This window comes from Schistocerca piceifrons, chromosome 1 (genome assembly GCF_021461385.2).
Source record: "Schistocerca piceifrons isolate TAMUIC-IGC-003096 chromosome 1, iqSchPice1.1, whole genome shotgun sequence".
NCBI lineage: Eukaryota > Metazoa > Arthropoda > Insecta > Orthoptera > Acrididae > Schistocerca > Schistocerca piceifrons.
In genome coordinates, this window is record NC_060138.1 from 899,182,327 (window position 1) to 899,192,272 (window position 9,946).

Consider the following 9,946-nt stretch of genomic DNA (forward strand, 5'->3'; position numbering starts at 1 on the left):
AATGGTCCTCCTTTCACGGGAATAAGCCCCGGCTTAATAAGCCTCTGGCAGCGACTTGGACGACCTCCTCTCGGCCGTGCCGCCAGGAGGAGGTTAACTCGGTTGCGTATTGGGCACTGCCTTTTTAGCCGTCGACTCCGGTTTGCACCTCCGACCCAGCCGGGAATCGAACCCGGGCCCCTTTGTATGGCATTCTGCCACGCTGACCACTCAGCTATTGCCCTGCTTGAAATAACCGAACATCTCGTTAGGTGTTGGTTCTCGAAAAAAATGATGCGGTATATTATTCACATACCTGTCAGAACGTATCGTTTCGTGGTAAAAGATTGGTCCAGTAATACTTCTTGCACTAATTGCAGAGGTAGCTGTGTAATATATGTGGATTTTCGGAGCTCCATCGTCGATTGTTCGGAGAATTTACGTACCCTGACAAATGCAGCCATCACCCCAGGGGGTCCACAACTCTTTTGTGGACACGTGTGTAGCGAGCACGGGACCCCGAGCTAATGTGGCCCTCCTTCCTTTCCGGGCTGCATACCTTCCCTTCCCTTTCCGCATCCCTCCCCGTCCCCCATCTTCGCCCCCCCCCCTCACCTCTGGCTCTTTCCTTCCCTTTCTCCCCCTCTGGGAGTATGGTTTGTGCCTACGTCCGGAGACGGACGCTCGAAACTTTTCCAACTTACTTGCTTTCTACACTTAAAAGTCCTCGTCCTTCCTCTGTCTTTCTCTTTTCCTTCCCTCTTCTCCTTGCCCTTTTCTCCGCTGCGGCGTTTGAGACCCCCTCTTCTTTCCTTTCCCTTTCTCTTATTTCCTCCCTGTGCGTGTCTGAAGGCCGACCCACGCAGTTCCATGCGTAGCCGGTGACGGGGTAACGCGTAATTCCCCGCCCCGGGTAGACAGGTAGGACACGTACGTACCCCCTGGTAACGGCCAGGCCCAGGGAGGGGTGATTACCCGAGCTGATACCTTCCGAAAGTGCCGATTGGTCCCTCCGTCCGCTTGTCGGGAGGTGTGAACAATCACCGAAGGCGGGTGTGCCCTCGGTGAGGGCCCCCACAAGGGAGGAGCGCGCCATCGGAGACGCCGGTAATCATGGGGGATTCTTCCGCAATGGTTTCCTCACCTTCCACTATGTCTGCTCACAAACGTAAGTTCACTGAGTCTCAGCCACAGACGGTTCTTCCATCGTTGCCACAGTTCCTTGTTGTTTCTCGGTCTGACGAAGGTCACGACTTTTCCACGGTCAACCCTTTCATAATTCAGAAAGGTGTCGACGCAATTGCGGGTCCTGTAAAGTCTTGTTCCAGATTACGGAATGGCACCCTGTTGTTGGAAACACACAGTGCCCTCCAGGCTCAAAAATTGCTGCGTACTTCTCTGCTCCACACCTTCCCTGTCCGGGTGGAACCGCACCGTACCTTAAATTCCTCGCGTGGAGTCGTTTATACACGCTCCCTCGATGGATTGTCTGACGAAGAAATTCAGCACTACCTGTCTGACCAGGGCGTCACAGCTGTTCATCGGGTTATGAAAAGGGTTGACTCGAACATCATTCCAACCCGCACTGTCTTCTTGACTATCGATGTCAGCGGTTCAATCACACCAGCCAGTCCTGTTCCAATCCGGCCAAATGTGTTACGTGTGGCAAGGATGCCCATGAGGGTGCTTGTCCACCTCCATCCCCTCGCTGCATCAACTGTATGGGTGACCACGCTGCTTCCTCTCGAGATTGCCCCGTTTTTAAGGACGAAAAACTCATCCAGGAAATAAGAGTGAAGGAAAAGGTGTCGACCTTTGCTGCTCGAAAGTTACTCGCCAGTCGACAGCCCACTGTGCCTCAGAAAGGAAAATACAGCACTGTCCTTGCTTCTCCTCGGCCAACAAAGGAGGCGGCCACGCAGACTTGCGACCTCACCTTTAGTACCACGGTCGTCAGATCGGCCAGCGCAAAGATCGCCCGTTCAACCTCACCACTTTCGCCTGCCCACTCTATGGCTCACCCTTCGTCGGGTTCTGCTAAATCTCGAACCCAAAAGTCAGACGCCAAGTCTTCGAAAAAAGAGCATTCTCGTGAAGAGTTTTTACGTACCGCAACTTCACAACCATCGGTTCCTCCTTCATCTAAACATCATACTTCCAAGAAGGCTACGAAGAAACACAGTTCCTCTCCTTCTCCGCCAAGGCGTGCCCCATCTATAGCACCACCTGGCGGAAATCGCCCTCGGCCGTCTTCTGTGTCGCCAAGGCGCACTGCTGGTGGCCGGTCAACTGGCCGATCGTTGGTGGCTGGAGCTGCTCCTGACCAACCTATGGATCAGGATCTTCTGCCTTCGACTGAATGCCATTCCATGCTGTCGGTCGCAAGCTCTGAGCAGTCGTTGAGTTGACAGCACCCTTGGTCACGTTCCTCCATTTTCTGTTCACCCTATGTCCATTATCCACTGGAATATCCGCGGCATTCGAGCCAATCGGGATGAATTGTCGATCCTCTTACGATCCTACTCGCCGGTCATCTTCTGTCTTCAGGAAACAAAGCTGCGTCCCCATGACCGCTTTGTTCTCCCTCATTTTCAGTCCGTCCAATATGACCTCCCCTCTGTTGAAGGCACTCCAGCCCATGGAGGACTCATGATTCTGCTCCACGATACTCTCCATTATCACCAAATCCCCTTAAACAGTTCCTTCCAAGCTGTCGCCGTCCGTCTTTCCCTTTCTGGATACACGTTCTCTCTTTGTACGGTATACATTCCATCGTCCACACCAATGGCACGAGCTGATCTCCTTCATCTTCCCCTATTTGCTGGTTGGGGACTTCAATGCCCACCACCCGCTTTGGGGATCTCCACATCCTTGTCCACGTGGCTCACTATTGCTAGACGTCTTCCACCAAGCGGATCTAGTCTGCCTCAACACTGGGGTCCCCACATTTTTGTCTGCCTCCACGACAAATTTATCTCATTTGGACCTTGCGGTCGGTACTGTTCCGCTAGCTCGGCGCTTCGAATGGTTCGCCCTTGATGATACACACTCGAGTGACCACTTTCCATGTGTTCTTAGGCTGCAGCCTCAACTGCCATATATGCGCTCGCGACGCTGGAAGTTTGCCCACGCCGATTGGACACTTTTTTCGTCTCTAGCGACATTCGATGACCGTCGCTTTCCCAGCGTCGACGATGAGGTCACACATATTACCGACGTTATTCTCACAGCTGCGGAACGTTCAATACCACGCACCTCCGAATTGCCCCGGCGCCCCCCAGTTCCTTGGTGGAACGAGGCATGCCGTGACACAATACGTGAGCGGCGACGTGCTCTTCGCATTTTCCGTCACCATCCAACTTTGGCAAACTGTATCCGATATAAGCCGCTCCGTGCGCGATGCCGTCGCGTCATCCGCGATAGCAAGAAGGCAAGCTGGAAATTCTTTATTAGCTCATTTAACACCTTCACTTCCTCCTCGGAAGTTTGGAGTCGGCTTCGACGGTTCTCAGGCGCGCCTAGTTTCTCCCCGGTCTCTGGGCTCACTGTCGCGCATGATACCTTAGTGGACCCCGTCGCAATTTCTAACTCATTGGGTCAGCACTTTGCTGAGATTTCGAGCTCTTCAAATTACCCGCCAGCGTTTCTCCCGAAGAAACGTGCAGCGGAAGTGCGACATCTTGCTTTCTCCTCTCAAAATCACGAAAGCTACAATACTGTTTTCTCCATGCGGGAACTCCAACATGCCCTCTCTTCTTCTCGCTCCTCCGCCCCAGGACCGGATGGTATCCATGTCCAAATGTTGCTGCATTTATCAACCCATAGCCTGCGTTACCTCCTTCGCCTTTACAATCGAATTTGGACCGACAGTACCTTTCCCAGGCGATGGCGGGAAGCTATTGTCGTTCCCGTTCCGAAACCTGGAAAGGACGAACATCTCCCCTCTAGCTATCGCCCCATTTCTCTCACGAGTAGTGTCTGTAAGGTTTTGGAGCGTATGGTGAATTACCGTTTAGCTTGGTGGCTGGAATCCCGCAGTCTTTTAACACCAGCCCAATGCGGATTCCGAAAGCATCGTTCTGCCGTTGACCATCTTGTTGCTCTCTCCACTTATATCATGAACAATTTTCTCCGGAAACGCCAAACGGTAGCAATATTTTTTGATCTGGAGAGAGCATACGATACCTGTTGGAGGACAGGCATCCTCCGCACACTGTTCTCTTGGGGCTTTCGAGGCCGGCTGCCCCTTTTTCTTCGCGAATTTATGGCGGAGCGCACATTTAGGGTACGGGTGAACACTACTCTCTCCCGTACTTTCTCCCAAGAAAACGGGGTACCCCAGGGCTCCGTGCTGAGTGTTGTACTGTTTACCATCGCCATTAATCCAATTATGGATTGTCTCCTTCCTGATGTCTCAGGCTCCCTCTTTGTGGACGATTTTGCGATCTACTACAGCTCTCAACGGACCAGCCTGCTTGAAAGACGTCTTCAAGGTTGTCTCGATCGCCTCCACTCGTGGAGCATCGAAACCGGCTTCCGTTTCTCACCAAGTAAGACCGTTTGTGTTAATTTTTGGCGACGTAAGGAGTTTCTTCCGCCCTCCTTACATCTAGGTCCTGTCAACCTTCCGTTTTCCGACGTCGCTAAATTCTTGGGTCTTATGTTTGACAGAAAACTGTGCTGGTCCTCCCACGTTTCCTATCTTTCGGCTCGCTGTCTGCGTTCCCTTAACACCCTCCGTGTCCTGAATGGTACATCCTGGGGAGCGGACCGAGTGGTCCTTCTCCGCCTCTATCGCGCCTTAGTGCGCTCGAAATTGGATTATGGAAGCATAGTCTACTCCTCTGCTCGGCCGTCTATTCTTCGGCGTCTCGACTCTATCCACCACCGTGGATTACGTTTAGTGTCTGGAGCTTTTTACACCAGCCCTGTGGAAAGCCTTTATGCTGAGACTGCTGAACCTCCGCTGTCCAATCGGCGGGCAGTCCTTCTGAGTCGTTATGCTAGCCATCTGTCTTCCATGCCTGCTAATCCAGCCCATGACCTTTTTTTCGACACCTCCTTTGATCTCGGGTATGCAGGCCGCTCCTCCTCCCTACTACCCCCGGGAGTCCGCTTCCGTCAACTGCTCCATTCTCTCTCCTTCCGCTTTCCTAAAACCTTCTTGACAACTTGGGGTACAGCACCGCCTTGGCTCCGTCCCCGGATCGACTTGCTCAGAGACCTATGTCAATTTCCCAAGGATGGTACCCCTACACTTGTCTACCGTCGGGCATTTGCTGCTCTATATGCACAAATGACGGAAGCCACATTTATTTACACCGACGGCTCGAAAACATCGTTAGGTGTAGGGAGTGCCTATATTGTTGGCGACACCCCAAATCACTTTCGGCTTCCCGACCAGTGTTCGGTTTATACTGCGGAGCTTTACGCTGTTCTCCAGGCTGTCCACTACATCCGCCGCCATCAGCGGATACAGTACGTAATCTGCTCAGATTCTCTCAGCTCTCTCCTAAGTCTCCAAGCTCTTTACCCTGTGCACCCTCTGGTCCACCGGATTCAGGACTGTCTGCGCTTGCTCCACCTGGGGGGCGTCTCAGTGGCGTTCCTCTGGCTCCCGGGACACGCTGGTATCTGTGGGAATGAGGCGGCCGATATAGCGGCCAAGGCCGCAGTCTCTCTTCCTCGGCCAGCTATTCAGTCTCTTCCGTTTACCGATCTACGGAGCGGTTTATGTCGCCAAGTTGCTCATTTATGGCATGCGCATTGGTCAACACTTCCCCATAATAAATTGCGGGAAGTGAAAGCCCTTCCTTGCGCTTGGACCTCTTCCTCCCGAACGCGTCGTCGGGAGGAGGTAATTTTAGCTAGACTCCGGATAGGGCACTGTCTTTTTAGCCATCGACATCTTTTAAGCGGTGATCCTCCCCCACTCTGTCCCCACTGCTCTCAGCTGTGGACGGTCAGACACCTTTTAATTGAATGCCCCTATTTTAATCCGTTACGCTCCCGTCTACAGCTATCGCCTGATCTATCGTTGATTTTAGCAGATGACACGCGCTCAGCTGACCGCGTTCTACAGTTTATTAGTGACAGTGAAATGACGTCAGTCATTTGATTTTTTTTTGGGGGGGGACAACCAACCCTTTTCTATAGTGGATTTTTAAGCATTCCTTCTGCCTTTAGTTTCTCAAATTTTATGACTTTGTTCCCCTTGCTGCTGATTTTAAATTTCGTTTTTTTCCTGTTTCCTACGTCACGGGCTGGGCGCTAATGACCATAGAAGTTTTGCGCCCTAAAACCACAAAAAAAAAAAAAAAAAAAAAAAAAATGCAGCCATGCTTCATCAGAAAAAAAGCATCTCAAGATCAACTTCCCCATGGTGCACAGGTGTCGAGCAACAGTATTTGATTTCCTCAGTTGATGCACTAGCGTTATTTTGTACGGCTTCAATTTCAGTTTGCGCACAACTCTGTAAGCAGATGCTCTTGACACACCAATCCGAAGTGCCAAACGGCGCAGAGATTTCCTCGGACTTCTTTCCAATGCCTCCCCTAGCTAGTCTAATTGATTTTCGGTTAAAACATCAGGTTCTCTAGCCCGTCGTTTGTGTGATACAGATCCACTCTCTTGAAATTTCTTCACTAATCTAAGTATCGTCGAATTATTGGGAACATCCACCCTGGGAAATTTTCTTATGAATTCAAGCCGAACATTCCACATACGGAGTCTTTTTGCATAGTTCAACGCAAGAAACACTAGGTGGACATTCGGGGATGCCAAACCGTATGGAAACTCAACAGAAAACTCAAAACACCGGAACACTCAGTCTCACAGTATAGAAGACACGCGCAGTGTGTTTCTGTCTGAGGGCTGGACCCAGCAACATACGGGCAATGGAAGCCCCGACCTCGACGCAGTTGCAATAATGACGTCTAGAACAATATTTGAAGTGATTAAACTTGACGAAATAACTCACAAGAAAAACACCAGTACACTCACTCGAACAGTGTAAGGGGACACGGCCACAGTATTGGTGTCCGGGAACTACGCAAAGCGACAACCGCCAGATGCAGCGGTGACAGCCGGCAAACGCGCCACGCGACCCGCGGTCCCCTCCCGGGCTATTTTGTGAGACACCCTACACTTTGTATACACTACTGAAATACACAAGGTGATTATAATTAAACTTTCACTAATTGAGATTGCACCCATGGAAAACGCTTGGTCGTAAGGCAAACTTTCTGGAAATATTTCTAAGGGCATGCGGAAGAGAAATAACGAATAAACCATTCAAAGAAACACCTTTTAATTTTCTCGTAACAGAGTAGCATTTGTTAATTTCGTACCATATTTACATTCTAGGTTACAAACGTTGCACAATGTGAGGACCAGCACATCCACGACCACCACGGATATCCTGTCACAACTATTGGCAGCAGTTTTCGGACGGTGCACCATGGAATGTTCAGCTGTCATAACACAGCTCGCGCACTGCTTGAAGATCGCACATTGCGTCCAGCATTCTCAGCCATGGCAAAAGCAACTTCAACAATTTGTGGCGCAATTCGACGTCTGCCTCTCGCAGAAGCAATTCCCAAATCACCAGTTAATTCGAACTCCCGCATTCCTATAATGCGTCGACACTCGCGAAGGGCATCAGCACTATTGCTGTTGTTTTGATAAAAAAGCTGTTCGAGTAAAGACGCGCGCACCTGGCTAGACCTATGTTGACCGTCCGCAACTGCAATGCACTCTGGTGCATGTGTTAAACGCTACGTCGCCGTACCAGCACCCACGGCGTCTAAAGCAAGTCATGACAATATCACTACTAACAACGCAAATCCTGCAGCATACAGCCTGAACATCATTGCTTCAAGGTTGTGTAGTCATACGGTTAATAGTTCTACATCTACATCATCATCATCTACATACGTACCCCGCAATCCACCATACAGTGCGTGGCGGAGGGTACCTCGTACCACAACTAGCATCTTTCTCCCTGTTCCATTCCCAAACAGAACGAGGGAAAAATGACTGCCTATATGCCTCTGTACGAGCCCTAATCTCTGTTATCTTTGTGGTCTTTCCGCGAAATATAAGTTGGCGGCGGTAAAATTGTACTGCAGTCAGCCTCAAATGCTGGTTCTCTAAATTTCCTCAGTAAAGATTCACGAAAAGAACGCCTCCTTTCTTCTAGAGACTCCCACACTCGCGTGACGATCACACCTACCAGTAACAAATCTAGCAGCCCGCCTCTGAATTGCTTCTATGTCCTCCCTCAATCCGACCCGATAGGGATCCCAAACGCTCGAGCAGTACTCAAGAATAGGTCATATTAGTGTTTTATAAGCAGTCTCCTTTACAGATGAACGACATCTTCCCAAAATTCTACCAATGAACCGAAGACGACTATCCGCCTTCCCCACAACTGCCATTACATGCTTGTCCCACGTCATATCGCTCTGCAATGTTACGCCCAAATATTTAATCGACGTGACTGTGTCAAGCGTTACACTACTAATGGAGTATTCAAACATTACAGGATTCTTTTTCCTATTCATCTGCATCAATTTACATTTATCTATATTTAGAGTTAGCTGCCATTCTTTACACCAATCACAAATCCTGTCCAAGTCATCTTGTGTCGTCCTACAGCCACTCAACGACGACACCTTCCCGTACACCACAGCATCATCAGCAAACAGCCGCACATTGCTATCCACCCTATCCAAAAGATCATTTATGTAGATAGAAAACAACAGCGGACCTACCACACTTCCCTGGGGCATTCCAGATGATACGCTCACCTCCGATGAACACTCACCACCTGATCAAATAGCGAAACTTTAATTATACCAAGTCTGTACTTACCATTTTCTACCAAAGTAATCTACTTTGAAACTACTATGTAGATAAGCATCAATATTCAGAGATACCAGTTAATTTTGCTTTCTTGTTTTCAAATTTAATTCTTGAGGCATGATACTTTTTCAATGTTTTTAATGAGAGGACTTGTGTACTCTCGCAGTGGCACGTTTAGTTTTCATTCAGATGTTCACCAGTCCTAAAACTATTCGCTCCTGACAGGGAACTTCCCTTCAGGGAAGGAGAAACTTACAGATGCTCTCTCACGCCATATCACAATGGCAGGACAGGTTGACGTTTGTGAGAGTTGGTCTGGGTTGTCCAACGCACATCTAAGACAAAGTTAATGATGATGTGGCAACATTGCCTACTACAATGATCTGAAGGTTCAGTGGAGATATATTTCTCATGAAGCCACATCCTAGTACATCACTTGAAATTCTCTATGTTCTCTAAATACTTTCGTTACTGTTATGTTACCAGTATCAAATAAGTTTCCTGGAAAGTATACTTCTGTCATGTTTAAACTGTAGATACTGCAGCGACTTGATGCATCGGCAATTTGCAGCACACACCTCATACTCCACCGTAAACGAACTGGAGCGTCAGAATCGCGATAGCGAAAGTGCAGCACTACTTCAACCGACACTAATTTTATGTCGCTCAAAGGTCTGGAGCATGTCTTTCAATTAGACTGCATTTCGGCGTCTTGCGTTTCCCCAACGTACTCCTGTAGTCCTACCAGGCAAAGGGGATCAACAGTTCAACGTGGAGTCACAACCACGTGTCGTGGCCAGGCGAAACTTCGCGTCATTGAAAGGTGAAGGCAGACTTTAAAGGAAGGAGTGAAAAAGATCTGTGATCCGACCAGGATTCAATAAGACGACTTTACTGTTTCCAGACACGCACTTTACTACTAGTTCACCAGGCCCGACACGGCCATGAGTGAACTCTGCAGTACATACCGACGTTCGTTGCGTATACTCCTTCGTCTCTCTGCCGTCGCTTGCTTTGACGGAGTGCCACAGTGTACTATGGTAAGACTAGACTGTATTGTAGTAATTATCGGTGTAGGAACTGTGATTTGCCACACGGAAAT